At 41.2% G+C, this 15,820-nt stretch overlaps 1 long non-coding RNA gene across 1 annotated transcript in view; it reads right to left on the bottom strand.

Moving 5' to 3' along the window:
• Nucleotides 1-15,820, bottom strand: part of LOC120397187 — a 59,384-nt gene that overhangs the window by 42,719 nt on the left and 845 nt on the right. The gene's annotated exons all lie outside the window — the stretch shown is intronic.

Below are 15,820 nucleotides of genomic sequence, written 5' to 3'. Positions count from 1 at the left end.
GCATGGGAGGAAAAATAATAAATATTTTATTGTTGGGACACATCTCAGTTAGGCCCTAATTGTAGGAAAGCACTTAAACACGGGGTTGAAGTGAAGCATATGCGTAAGTACCTTGCTGAATTGGTATCTTATCCAGTTGAAGCATCTGGGCAACTTATATAATTAAACACTCGCTATAAAATTGTAAATCCTTAAACTTTAAGTACTCAATAAAAAATGCCCCGTGTAACAATCAGTGGTACAAATCCTAGGTAAATTCTTGATCAACTAAATTCTCTTTGTTGCTATCTGATACGTTAAAGCACAGACATGTAATATATAAAATATTTTAACAGTCAATTAGTCTCTCAGCCCCAGATTTCTAATATCTGTAAAAATGATTGATGTGTAATTTGTAGAATGGTAATGTAATGCCAGTGTAGTATTTAATGCAGTGTGATTTATAACTGAATTGTCATTTCATTTTGAAGTCATATACTTTAAAAAAAAAAAAAAAACCTGAGGGACAGATCACATCTGCTCCAGTAGGTTGCTCTGACAGCATACAGGGGATAGACCTGTGCTGCAATGGGCTGAGGCCGGGTGAATTATCTCAGTGGAGGTTCTCCATGGCAACTCTACAGTGGTTCCTCTTGGAAACCTCAGTGCAGAGGGAATCTTGGTAGCAGGAGGGTCACTCAGGTGTGTAGAAGGAAGTCTCTGCAATGAACTGTGGAGATTCTGGGCTGCTCTGGAGTGTGCATCAGCCTATATCACGCTGTCATAAACTAGAGCACATCTGGGGGACTGTTTTAATTTTTGCCAGGGGGGCCTTTCAGTACCTGAAGCAGCCCAGAATCCCAAAGGTGAAAAGGACACTTAAAGCCACCTTTGCCCCCACCCTCCCCTGAGCTGCACCTTCTATGTTGCATTTCAGGGAGGCACAGCACAGAATTTTAATACACTGGACTTAGCCCAGTGATACTTTGCTTAAACCCATTGAATAAGACCCTCAGCTGATGCATATTGGCTTACCTCATTGACTTCAATTGAATTATGCCAGTGTGCACCAGCAGAGAATCTGGCCCACGGTGTATAAAGCCAGACTGTATTTTAACATATAGAAGATGATCCTCCATGCCCATCACTACTGCAGTGCACACATCGAACACATTAGTCTTTCTCTGGTTCCTGTCAATCTTCATTTAGTTTCACTGGGTCCTAGTATCTACTAGGAGAGGTAAATTTCCTAAATCTTGTCAGTATCTTGTCTTACTGAAGCTCCCTAGTAAAAGTCATCTGATGTATGCTAAAAACCTGGCATTTTTGTTCAGAATCATCAAATAGTTGTCTGTCTCTGCAGAGAGGGCACACAAGGCTCTAACACACAACGCTATCATATCACTTGTTGGGACTCCTGTCATGCCCTAGGACAGAAGTTCTCAAACTGTGGTCTGCGGACCACCAGTGGTCCATGAGCTCCATTCAGGTGGTCTATGGGTAGTTCCCTCTAAGGTGCGTGCCTGGGCGGCCGCATGCGAGAGAATGAAGGGCCACCCACCTAATTAGTGGAGTTGCGCAGGCGTGGCTGCACTAATTAGGTGCCTGGATCCTGGAGAAGACGCACATGTAAGGTGAGGTGGTGGCCTTGGGGGGAATACGGGGTAGGTGGGAGAGGGCAGTGGGGTGAGAAGACAGGATGGGGGGAATTTGGGACGTGCAGGGCTGTGGCGGCCAGAGAAAGAGGTGACTTTCCCCAGCTCCAGGGCTGCGGCTGCCAGGGAGAGACGACCCTCCTTCGCAGCTTCAGCTCTGTGGCTGGGGAGAGAAAACCCTTCCTTCCCAGCCTCAGCTTGGGGGAAGCTGCGGTGGGGGAGAGAGGGAGAGACCCCCTCCTTCCCAGCCCCAGCTCGGGGGCAGCTGCGGTGGGGGAGAGAGGGAGAGACCCCCTCCTTCCCAGCCCCATCTCGGGGGCTGCCACGGCAGGGGAGAGAGGGCACGTCCATCGCATTAGAAAGGTAAGACTATGTCTACTGATATTAAAATGAGTTATGTGCTTTTATGTGTAGAACAAAAAAAGTTAATTAGTATAAAGTTTTTTTATATAGTGCTTTTATCCAAAATGCTTTACAATAGTTAGCTAACGGTACAAACAACATTTGGAACGATCGTTAAGTGGTCCGCCGAGACCCTCAGCAATTTTCAGGTGGTCCACGAAGAAAAAGTTTGAGAACCACTGCCCTAGGAAACATCCACTCCACTTTCCTGTTCTTAAGAAATGGATATAAGGGTGAGCACCTCACCACAGCTATAAAAAGAAATGGATTTATACTTGTGAGGCTCACCAGTTCCTACTGTTGCTATTTTCTGAGTGAGTGGATTCTTTAGCCCTTTTTGTTTGAATGGGGAGAATGTTTTTACCATCTATTTACCAGGAAAAATTGGTACTAGAAGTTGTCACTTCACATGGCTGAGATAGTGCTGATGGCATAAGCTGTTCTAACAAGGAGGGTGTGAGTCTGGTGGGTGACACTCATCCATGGTAAGCATAAAAAATGCCTAGGATAAAGTATGTAGCTTTCAGACAAATCTGATACGTACAACATAGGGTTGCCAAAATTCACTCTGTCCTTATCCTTCCCTTATATGTATTTTAAAGATTTCTTATTCTTCTAGAAGTTGTTTGAAAGAGAGAGGTCTAAACTGTGTAGCTCCATAACACTAATGAGAGTTGTATAGATAAAGCTTGATATGTTGAGTAGATAATTTTTGGTCCATAGCTACTTTAACACTGAGATTTACTGTCAGCTTGTACCCAAACTTTTGCAAACTACTCATATTTACATAAAATGTCTTTAGAAAAATATATCTTTTCCCAAGCTTTCCTTTACTCATAAAATGTGTGACAAGGTTTAGAGTGAGTGAATATTGTGAATGCAAAAATCACACTCAGCCAAGGGAAAATTAAATGTTGTCTAAGGCAATGCTTGCCATTATAGCTTGCATATAGTCTTTTGTGTTTGTGTTTTGTATGTCAGGTTAGCCACTGTCCTAAATCAGATCTCCTTTTGTTACTGCATCCTTGGGTTGCTAGCAAGAGTTAAATAGTCTCTCTACAGATTGTGTGCATGGAAGTTATTCTGGAATAAGGCAGGCTGTGAATTTGGATACTATAGCTATTCCAAAATAGCTTCCTGTGTGCACACTTTAGTATTCCAGAATAAAAATGTTCACATGGGGATACACATGGAAAACTTATTCTGGAGTAGCTATGCTGGTCAATTTCCCCATGTAGCCGGTAACACTAAGTGTTAAACATTTTAGAGAAGTATCTAAAAGTGGTAGTTCAATCTGTTCATCAGAACCTGACATTTCCATTTCAAGGTAGGTGAAGGGGTGATAAGTCTTTGAAAGTGGTTCCATGCATAACTTTCATTCAAAACAGAGGGTGGTGAGTGCTGAATAATCTGCCAAAGATCATCAGAATGCTCTTACCTCACTAAACACTCTCCTTGCTCCTCCCTGAGCAAAATGGGGACAGACTTCAGTAAGCTCCCTCTCCCCAATGCTGCGGAGCAGCCAACTAGCTGACTCTCATACCCTGTTCTTCATCAGCTGAAGATGAAGAGGGCATGGGATGCCCTCAACTGAATATGGAGAGGCAGCCTCAGGCAACCTCCTACCCTTTAGCAACCAGGGCATCAGTTCATATCACTTTCCTGATTCAGGGGCCAAGGCAGCAGAGGTAGCCTCTGTTACTTTTCTCCCTGGCAGCAGGGACAGAGTTGAGCCTGATCCTATCATGTAAACTGGTTGGGGTCTTCGTATTAAAGTAGTTATTTTCCAAGGGTGCAGGCAGCCTACCTTCAACAAGTTAATCTGTAGCCAGAGCACTATAAAATAAAATCATTACTAAGCTGTTCTTGCAAGCGCTCTCTTTTAAAAGCATCGTTTTAATTGACCAAATATAATAGTATTGTAGTTTGACCATGGCAAAATGTCTTGACCTTTATTAAACCAATGGATAATTTTTTAAACTGCTGCACTAGAAAACAGCAATAATAGTGAATTTAAGGGCAAGGAGGGAGAAATTAAAAGTTACTTCACAAAAATGGCCTCTTAAAGCAACAACTACCAAAAAATGCCAACAGCAATAACATCAGGAAAAGAAGCTTCCTCTAGCTCCTCCAAAAATCATTCTCTACTTGTGCATATTATTTCTTAGTTCTTTCCAGATCTGCCAGCATCTTGTCTGCTCCTGTTCAAAGTATTGTGTTCAGAGAAATCTGTGCTCACTGTACTCTTTCTGCAACTGGTATTTTATTCTGTTTTGGCCACTGATTTATCTAAGGCCACCTTAGCTATTTCAAAATGTTTGTTAACTGACAAATTAGAAAGTGTATCAGCATTCTTAGAGCTATCACCTTATTGCATTCCTTAGTATTGGCATTATCCAAAAAGCTACTCCCAAGTTATCCGCATTGTAGATTTAAAACTTAATAGTAACTAGACAACTCAGTGCAAAATGTAACTGCCATTAAATGTAAAATTTACAAGTAGCAGTAAAGTCTTAATGGAATTAATCAAACTTCAGTTTCCATCAGAGATTTGCAGCAGGTTTGCTGTTGCACGGGGCTTTATTTTTTTACCTTATCAAAACGTATATTTTATTATAAGATATATCCCAGAATTCAACTCTCACTTGATACACAGGGATTTGCTGCTGGGCAGCACAGCTAAACCATGTTTTTTTCTACACTGAAAGATGAGCAAATATGAATATGCTTACTTGAGCCCTTATGCTTGAGGTTGAATTAATTTCCATCAGTTGTCTAATACAGTGGTTCTCAAAGCCGGTCCGCTGCTTGTTCAGGGAAAGCCCCTGGCGGGCCGGGCTGGTTTGTTTACCTGCCTCGTCCACAGGTTCGGCTGATCGCGGCTCCCACTGGCTGCAGTTCGCCGCTCCAGGCCAATGGGGGTGGCGGGAAGCGGCGGCCAGCATATCCGTCGGCCTGCGCCACTTTCCACAGCCCCCATTGGCCAGGAGCTTTCCCCGAACAAGTGGCGGATCAGCTTTGGTCTAATACTTTTCACTTTATATATAGCTCCTCTGATTGAAGGAGCTCAAAGTTCTTTACAAAGGGTTTGATGCTCACATTACAAATGGCAGGGGGAGGAGGACCTGTGACACAGGCAGGACTGGTCATACAGAGTGAGTATGAGTCAAGAATTGAACCTAGCTCTCCTACTTGCCAGTCCTCTGCTCTAACAACTAGACTTGCTGCCTTCCTGAGGAGTTGGTGCTTCCTGTTGCTTTAAAAAATGTGTGCTAGTTTTGTTAACAAAATGTCATGCAGCAAATCTATCCCAGTAGTCTTCCTAGCTGCCAGCGAGTGGAGATGTATGGCATCCCTGGGATAAAATTAATAATGGAGAATAATAAAATGAATCTTTAACTCCTGATAACTGAGCTTATCAAAACTGAGGGCCAGACCCTGCAATGTTCTCTTGAGTTCTTGGAGGGATGTGTTCAGGATATTTTCACTATCTGTCTAGTATGGTTAAATCGTGTTCTGTGTGGTGGGTGCATATTGTTTTTTAAGGCAATTACCATTCAGTATCCAAATGTGAATTGATTCTGCAATCCTCTTAAGGGAGTTTCCTTTATTTTATCCCCTTACACCTTCTCCACAAGCTGAGAGATGAATGGTGACCACTCTGATCAGCTGTTTTGATCTTTTCCAGTGCACATAAGAACATAAGATTGGCCACGTAGCCCAGTATCCTGTTTTCCAACAGTGGCCAGTGCCAGACGCTTCAAAGAGAGTGAACAGATAATGCAATTTGTCAAGTGAACCATCCCCCATTTGCCAGTCCCAGCTTCATGTAGAAGTTTAGGGATACTCAAAGCATGGGGTTGCATCCATGACCATCTTGGCTAATAGTTATTGATGGACCTTTCTTCCATGAACTTATCTAATTCTTTTTTGAACCCAGTTATACTTTTGGCCTTCACAGCATCCCCTGGCAAAGAGTTCCACAAGATTAACTGTGTCTTGTGTGAAGAACTATTTCCTTATGTTAGTTTTAAACCTCCCATCTATTAATTTCATTGGGTGACCCTGGCTTGTATTATGTGAAGAGGTAAATAACACTTCCTTGTTCAATCTCTCCATACCATTCATGATTTTATAGACCTCTGTAATCCCCCCCGTCATTTTTTTCCTAGCTGAATAGTCCCATTCTTTTTAATCTGTCTTCATATGGAATCTGTTCCATACCCTTAATCATTTTTATTGCCCTTTTTTGTACTTTTTCCAGTTCTAATACACCTTTTTTGAGATGGGGTGATCAGAATTGCATGCAGTATTCCAGGTGTGGGCATACCAATGATTTATAATAATGGTAATGTGCTATTTTCTGTCTTCTTATCTATCCCTTTCCTAGTGGTTCCTAACATTGTTGGCTTTTTTGACTGGAGAACTATCCATGATGACTCCAAGATCTCTTTCTTGTGTGGTAACAGCTAATTTAGATCCCATCATTTTGCACATATAGTTGGGATTATGTTTTCCAATGTGCATTACTTTGTATTTTTCAACATTTAATTTCATCTGCCATTTTGTCGCTCAGTCACCCAGCTTTGGGAAGATCTCTTTGTAACTCTTTGCAGTTTGCTTTGGACTTAACTATCCTAAGTAATTTTGTGTCACCTGTGAACTTTCCACCTGTTTACCCCTTTTTCCAGATCATTTATGAATATGTTGAACAGAACTGGTCCTAGCACGGATCTTTGGGGGACCCTGCTATTTAGCTCACTCCACTGTGAAAACTGTTTATTCCTACTTTTGTTTCCTATCTTTTAACCAGTTACTGATCCATGAGAGGACTGGTTCCTCTTATATCCTGACACCTTACTTTGCTTAAGAGCTTTTGGTAAAGACAGGAAGGTAAATAATTTGGCTTTGCATACACAGAACTTGTCTACACTACAGTTTACTTTAGTATAACTTGTGTCATGCATGGGTGTGAATAATCCACAGCTCTGAGCAACAAAAGTTTATACTGACCAAAGCACCGGTGTAGATAGCACTATGTCAGCGGCAGAGCTTCTCTTGCTGACAAACCTACCACCTCTCACAGAGGCAGGAGCAATTAAGCTGACGGAAGAACTCTGTCCCGTTGACTTAGAGCATCTCCACCACAAGCACTACATTGGTGCAACTGTGCTGCTGTAAGTGCTGTAGTGTAGATGTCGGCTGAGTCAACCCTTAATTTTAGTGTTCAAGTTTACCAATGGTTGTCTCCTTGGATCCCTCTGCAATATTGAAAAGCATGCTGCAAAGATGCACTAGATTTTTCTCCTCTGTTAGCCTCTTCCTCCTTTTTATTATGGCAGTGTTGGTAACAACTCCATAACTGAATGTTGCATTGAGATTTCCAAGTAAAACAGGGCTAAAATCCCTGTTTTATACCTTAATGATAGAATACAGTCTTCTATGGTGCCACATTAACTCTTCATGGGACAATTAGATTTTCTGTAACTCTTTCAATAAACCTGCTTCCTCAGAGACTGGAATGGCTTCTCCGGAACTGGTCTAGCTGTGAGTTCAGCACTGTACTTGAAATCTTCCATGAAATAGTTTTCATGATTCCTAAACAAACAAACTGCCTTTCCTGAAGTAGTGTTAAAGCTGGCAGGAGATGGAATGAAGACTTCTTAATTTATACAGCTGTGCTTTTCTTGGGTTCTCTAAACACACCCTTTCCAAAACTCCAACCCATTATTTATTATACTTGTGAGGCTCAGCTGTAGCAGCAAGATTGAATTCCAGAGGGAGGACCTGTCATTTCAGATACCCTTCCCCAGCTCCTATGAGCTCTCTCCTTGAGACAGCCAACAAGATTCTGCCAACAATAAATGTAATGAGATGGAGAGAGTGAGACTATTTCTGAGGTAACCGGGACCCTGGTCACTTAGAGCTTTACAGATGTAGAAACTTACATAGTGAATTTCACATGACAGCGAACTGGAAGCTAGTGCAGTGTAATATGCTTTCACCTGTCTGCCCTCCTTAGAAATGAGGAAAGTTTCATTGTGCATTAGTTAGCCAATGGGATGATTGTGGGCTTAAATTGAGAATTGCCTATATGAATCCCCATTCTTGGCAGTGAGTGTTCTGGTGAACATCACCTAAGAATAGGAATCCATACAAGCAATCATCTAAAAGAACTAGAGCGGCTAGTGAAGAAACCTTTGTTTTTTCCTGTTGCCAGCTGTATTATAGCCTTTGTATGGCAAAAATATTGCTTGTAATATTAAACTGTAACATTTAGTCTTTGACATTAGGATTTTCTTCTAAAGGAATGTGTGGAAGTTGCTTGGTTAGGAACTACATTGTAGGACAATATCTCATGAACACTAATCAGAGTGTTTACAATCCTCCCTTTTCTATTTTCTACTGAATAGACACACACAAATTCATGTGGGGGACCCTTACATTACCACAGAAAGTTGCACAAAGAATCCATTCTGTAAAGATCAAGGAGTACTGAATCTCAAGTGAATAAATGAAGCAGGTGGCAAACTGCCACACTATTAATGTGTCCAATAGCTTTAGGATTATGCTTGAAGGCTGTGGAAATGAGTCAGAGCACTACTTACGGAAACAAATTCCCTTGTTGATTAGACTCCTGAAAGAGATTCAAGATATGCAGGTGTTTAACATATCCAGAAACTCACATTTAAAAGTACAAAAATGTATTTAGGGGACATACAGAGTAGGCACTGAGATAGAAGATGCATTTCCTGGCACCGATCACACGCTCAACCAACAGCCAAATTATTTCTCCATTCTCTAGAATTCTATGGAAGGGCAAAGACAAATCAGAAAAGATGCTAGATGACTCCTTGGCAAATGCAGATGTCATAATATATTGCTGCTTTGTGATACAGATACATCACTGGTAACCATGAAGCTTCGTTCTAATTTTATTGCAGAAGCAAAGTGAATGTGCAGATCTATAGAGCTGTCTTGATCCTTATGGTTTTATCAATGCTTCTTAAAGAGTGCTTGGGTTTTCTACTCTTGCAACATTTTTAAAGAGAATATAACATGACTTAGTTATATTCTAATTGAATTATGGCAAACGCTAGTTTTTTTGTATTTAAAAAAAACTCTGTTCGGAAGAGCAGATGTGCTGCTGAGTTCCTAGGTGCAGGCCTGTTCAATATGGGTTTAGTAAATGCAACATAACAATTTCCCTCTTTACCTAACAACTGCTGTTTTCTCCAGCTTTTCTTTGTTGGGAATAGACTCATGGTTCAGCATTGGGGCGGGAAGAGTTAGTGAAGGCAAAAATTCTCTGCAGCAATATTCTACACCATCCTTACCACAGGACTACCCAGCTACTACGCTAGCAGGAGGAAGAAGTGAGACCCACAGCATTTCTTTATATGGAATTGCCCACAGTATTTCAAAGTGAGATTTTCTGGCAGATAAGCTCCTCTAAATGCGTTGTATAATTTTGTTAAGAGAATGGAAGCAGTCCACCACAGTAAGATGAACACATTAGTAAAATTAATAATGGAGAATAATAAAATGAATCTTTAACTCCTGATAACTGAGCTTATCAAAACTGAGGGCCAGACCCTGCAATGTTCTCTTGAGTTCTTGGAGGGATGTGTTCAGGATATTTTCACTATCTGTCTAGTATGGTTAAATCGTGTTCTGTGTGGTGGGTGCATATTGTTTTTTAAGGCAATTACCATTCAGTATCCAAATGTGAATTGATTCTGCAATCCTCTTAAGGGAGTTTCCTTTATTTTATCCCCTTACACCTTCTCCACAAGCTGAGAGATGAATGGTGACCACTCTGATCAGCTGTTTTGATCTTTTCCAGTGCACATAAGAACATAAGATTGGCCACGTAGCCCAGTATCCTGTTTTCCAACAGTGGCCAGTGCCAGACGCTTCAAAGAGAGTGAACAGATAATGCAATTTGTCAAGTGAACCATCCCCCATTTGCCAGTCCCAGCTTCATGTAGAAGTTTAGGGATACTCAAAGCATGGGGTTGCATCCATGACCATCTTGGCTAATAGTTATTGATGGACCTTTCTTCCATGAACTTATCTAATTCTTTTTTGAACCCAGTTATACTTTTGGCCTTCACAGCATCCCCTGGCAAAGAGTTCCACAAGATTAACTGTGTCTTGTGTGAAGAACTATTTCCTTATGTTAGTTTTAAACCTCCCATCTATTAATTTCATTGGGTGACCCTGGCTTGTATTATGTGAAGAGGTAAATAACACTTCCTTGTTCAATCTCTCCATACCATTCATGATTTTATAGACCTCTGTAATCCCCCCCGTCATTTTTTTCCTAGCTGAATAGTCCCATTCTTTTTAATCTGTCTTCATATGGAATCTGTTCCATACCCTTAATCATTTTTATTGCCCTTTTTTGTACTTTTTCCAGTTCTAATACACCTTTTTTGAGATGGGGTGATCAGAATTGCATGCAGTATTCCAGGTGTGGGCATACCAATGATTTATAATAATGGTAATGTGCTATTTTCTGTCTTCTTATCTATCCCTTTCCTAGTGGTTCCTAACATTGTTGGCTTTTTTGACTGGAGAACTATCCATGATGACTCCAAGATCTCTTTCTTGTGTGGTAACAGCTAATTTAGATCCCATCATTTTGCACATATAGTTGGGATTATGTTTTCCAATGTGCATTACTTTGTATTTTTCAACATTTAATTTCATCTGCCATTTTGTCGCTCAGTCACCCAGCTTTGGGAAGATCTCTTTGTAACTCTTTGCAGTTTGCTTTGGACTTAACTATCCTAAGTAATTTTGTGTCACCTGTGAACTTTCCACCTGTTTACCCCTTTTTCCAGATCATTTATGAATATGTTGAACAGAACTGGTCCTAGCACGGATCTTTGGGGGACCCTGCTATTTAGCTCACTCCACTGTGAAAACTGTTTATTCCTACTTTTTGTTTCCTATCTTTTAACCAGTTACTGATCCATGAGAGGACTGGTTCCCTCTTATATCCTGACACCTTACTTTGCTTAAGAGCTTTTGGTAAAGACAGGAAGGTAAATAATTTGGCTTTGCATACACAGAACTTGTCTACACTACAGTTTACTTTAGTATAACTTGTGTCATGCATGGGTGTGAATAATCCACAGCTCTGAGCAACAAAAGTTTATACTGACCAAAGCACCGGTGTAGATAGCACTATGTCAGCGGCAGAGCTTCTCTTGCTGACAAACCTACCACCTCTCACAGAGGCAGGAGCAATTAAGCTGACGGAAGAACTCTGTCCCGTTGACTTAGAGCATCTCCACCACAAGCACTACATTGGTGCAACTGTGCTGCTGTAAGTGCTGTAGTGTAGATGTCGGCTGAGTCAACCCTTAATTTTAGTGTTCAAGTTTACCAATGGTTGTCTCCTTGGATCCCTCTGCAATATTGAAAAGCATGCTGCAAAGATGCACTAGATTTTTCTCCTCTGTTAGCCTCTTCCTCCTTTTTATTATGGCAGTGTTGGTAACAACTCCATAACTGAATGTTGCATTGAGATTTCCAAGTAAAACAGGGCTAAAATCCCTGTTTTATACCTTAATGATAGAATACAGTCTTCTATGGTGCCACATTAACTCTTCATGGGACAATTAGATTTTCTGTAACTCTTTCAATAAACCTGCTTCCTCAGAGACTGGAATGGCTTCTCCGGAACTGGTCTAGCTGTGAGTTCAGCACTGTACTTGAAATCTTCCATGAAATAGTTTTCATGATTCCTAAACAAACAAACTGCCTTTCCTGAAGTAGTGTTAAAGCTGGCAGGAGATGGAATGAAGACTTCTTAATTTATACAGCTGTGCTTTTCTTGGGTTCTCTAAACACACCCTTTCCAAAACTCCAACCCATTATTTATTATACTTGTGAGGCTCAGCTGTAGCAGCAAGATTGAATTCCAGAGGGAGGACCTGTCATTTCAGATACCCTTCCCCAGCTCCTATGAGCTCTCTCCTTGAGACAGCCAACAAGATTCTGCCAACAATAAATGTAATGAGATGGAGAGAGTGAGACTATTTCTGAGGTAACCGGGACCCTGGTCACTTAGAGCTTTACAGATGTAGAAACTTACATAGTGAATTTCACATGACAGCGAACTGGAAGCTAGTGCAGTGTAATATGCTTTCACCTGTCTGCCCTCCTTAGAAATGAGGAAAGTTTCATTGTGCATTAGTTAGCCAATGGGATGATTGTGGGCTTAAATTGAGAATTGCCTATATGAATCCCCATTCTTGGCAGTGAGTGTTCTGGTGAACATCACCTAAGAATAGGAATCCATACAAGCAATCATCTAAAAGAACTAGAGCGGCTAGTGAAGAAACCTTTGTTTTTTCCTGTTGCCAGCTGTATTATAGCCTTTGTATGGCAAAAATATTGCTTGTAATATTAAACTGTAACATTTAGTCTTTGACATTAGGATTTTCTTCTAAAGGAATGTGTGGAAGTTGCTTGGTTAGGAACTACATTGTAGGACAATATCTCATGAACACTAATCAGAGTGTTTACAATCCTCCCTTTTCTATTTTCTACTGAATAGACACACACAAATTCATGTGGGGGACCCTTACATTACCACAGAAAGTTGCACAAAGAATCCATTCTGTAAAGATCAAGGAGTACTGAATCTCAAGTGAATAAATGAAGCAGGTGGCAAACTGCCACACTATTAATGTGTCCAATAGCTTTAGGATTATGCTTGAAGGCTGTGGAAATGAGTCAGAGCACTACTTACGGAAACAAATTCCCTTGTTGATTAGACTCCTGAAAGAGATTCAAGATATGCAGGTGTTTAACATATCCAGAAACTCACATTTAAAAGTACAAAAATGTATTTAGGGGACATACAGAGTAGGCACTGAGATAGAAGATGCATTTCCTGGCACCGATCACACGCTCAACCAACAGCCAAATTATTTCTCCATTCTCTAGAATTCTATGGAAGGGCAAAGACAAATCAGAAAAGATGCTAGATGACTCCTTGGCAAATGCAGATGTCATAATATATTGCTGCTTTGTGATACAGATACATCACTGGTAACCATGAAGCTTCGTTCTAATTTTATTGCAGAAGCAAAGTGAATGTGCAGATCTATAGAGCTGTCTTGATCCTTATGGTTTTATCAATGCTTCTTAAAGAGTGCTTGGGTTTTCTACTCTTGCAACATTTTTAAAGAGAATATAACATGACTTAGTTATATTCTAATTGAATTATGGCAAACGCTAGTTTTTTTGTATTTAAAAAAAACTCTGTTCGGAAGAGCAGATGTGCTGCTGAGTTCCTAGGTGCAGGCCTGTTCAATATGGGTTTAGTAAATGCAACATAACAATTTCCCTCTTTACCTAACAACTGCTGTTTTCTCCAGCTTTTCTTTGTTGGGAATAGACTCATGGTTCAGCATTGGGGCGGGAAGAGTTAGTGAAGGCAAAAATTCTCTGCAGCAATATTCTACACCATCCTTACCACAGGACTACCCAGCTACTACGCTAGCAGGAGGAAGAAGTGAGACCCACAGCATTTCTTTATATGGAATTGCCCACAGTATTTCAAAGTGAGATTTTCTGGCAGATAAGCTCCTCTAAATGCGTTGTATAATTTTGTTAAGAGAATGGAAGCAGTCCACCACAGTAAGATGAACACACTTGCATGAGTCCTCCACTAGGATGGCAACTACTGCAAATCTATAAAACTGGTTGTGATGCACAGACTAAAACTGTAATTGTGTGTTGTGGTTGATAGTGTTGAAAGATAACATCCACTTTTTGAGGAACACTGAGAACTTTAGAGAATTTTAAAAGTACAGTGACCTCCATACCCTAAGATTCCCTAAACTACAAGGAAGATGCTGAGAATGTGGTGGAGTTTCCTCTGTGAGCAAGATCAGGCAAGGAGTAGAACTGTGCTTCCTTGCCCCAGCAGGAGGAAAGCTCTGACACTCCAGAAGGGGACCAGGCAAAGATACCCATTGCTGCTCTCAAACTCCTCCCTTGTCAGTAGAAAAAAGAGGTCTTGGCTCCTGTATCAGAAGGAATCTACATGTGCAGTGAATGGAAGAGAGACTTGGCACTGTGTGTATCCAATGCCTACAGTGGGAAACTGAAAAGCCTAACACCTACATTTACTTCTTCCATTTGAAAACAAAACAAAAACATCACATTTTCCATTTATTTACAGATCACAAACATCTATTATAAACTTTTTTTAGATCTGCAATATTGCTTCATTAAGTAATTATTTCTTACTCACTGTACAATTACTTACTGCACTAAATAATGTCATTTGCCAGGAAAAAAATTAGTATCAAAGGAAAAAAGCTTACAGAGTCTTCTGGATATTTCTAAAGTGCCTGTCCAATAATGGGAGAACCAGCTAGCACTTTTCAGTCAATCAAAAACACAGATTCTACCAACTCCAAAATAAGATTTACCAATTAAGTAGAAAGAGTGTACAAAACACTGGAATATGGAATTATTCACCTTTTGAACACAACCTCAGTTAGCTAGGGCTCTGCTGTATGTTAACATTTAATATTTACTGTGCTATATGGAAGCGAGGTAGCAATTCTACAGTTAAGATTGTATGTAACTTTCCATTGAAAACTTAATTACAACCCCCCCACCACCACCACTTTAAGACATGCACGCATGCAAAAAGAATGTTTGTAAAGGTCTGGTTTGTAGCCAAAGGGGAATTTCTGGCAAAAGTTGGAGAACTGGACAAGAAGTTTTTGTGATATGAAACTCTGAAAAATGAGGACTTCAGTTTTTTGAATAGTCTTCTAATTTTAGTTTTCTAAATCCCAAACTCAAAAATAGTCTCAAGGTGATTATTCTTCTAACTTTCAGAAGCCTTGATTACCCCTAATTCATAGGATTATATCTGCTTCAGTCTGGGGCTAGCGTTAGGATTTTTTTCCTAGGGGCCTCTGGACACCTTGTGAAGTTTGCCATTGGTCTGCAAAGATTGTAGGAGGTCTGGCTGTATAGGAGGCTGTAGGCTCTGCCAGCCAAATCATTCATGTTCAAGAAAGTTAAAAACTCCACTGGCATGTCCTGTTGTGGTGCACATTTCACCTAGAATAATTAAATTATAGCAACAGAGACTTGCAGAACATATGAACTACTTACAGTTTTCAACCATCAGTGGGCCAGTTCATACCATCCTGCACTCAGATGCAAGACAGGGCCCTCTGGTAGAGAAAAATCTACAAGAGGATCACTTCGTGGAGACTCTCCTACCTCTCCAATTCTCCACCAGTGATACCCCCTCCCTCTTTGAAAAAGGCTGCAAGACCCACTCCCAAAGCTACCCGATCCTTGTAGCAGACCACCCAGAATCCTTCATATAGACCCCAGATCACATGGGGGGGGGTGGCGAGTAGGGAGAGGGGCTCAGCTGCAGCCAGAAAGACAAAGCCCCTCTAGAACCTGGCTCTCATGATGGGGGTAAGGAAGAGGGGATCACACCGCTGTAGATGGGAGGGGAATGAGAGGACGGATGACAGCCTGGTGCTCCTGTCTCCTCACTAGTGTCGCACCCCTTCCCTCCTCATCACATCAGCCCTCCTCTCCCAGCGAGCATTTTCTTTTCAAACCAAGTTTCAGGGCCCTCTGACCATCCCGCGGCAGTCCCGCCGCCTGTCCCGAAATAAATGCGCCCCTCTGGCAGCAGCAGCAAGGCAGGCGCCCCCTTGTGTTGTGCCAGTTTGCGGCCCGGGCCGCACGGCGCCGGGGGCTCAGATGCGGTGACC

The sequence above is a fragment of the Mauremys reevesii genome, linkage group 2 (genome assembly GCF_016161935.1).
Source record: "Mauremys reevesii isolate NIE-2019 linkage group 2, ASM1616193v1, whole genome shotgun sequence".
Taxonomy (NCBI): Eukaryota; Metazoa; Chordata; order Testudines; family Geoemydidae; genus Mauremys; species Mauremys reevesii.
Note: the sequence above shows the minus strand (reverse complement) of the source record. Positions and strands in the feature narration are given on the sequence as shown.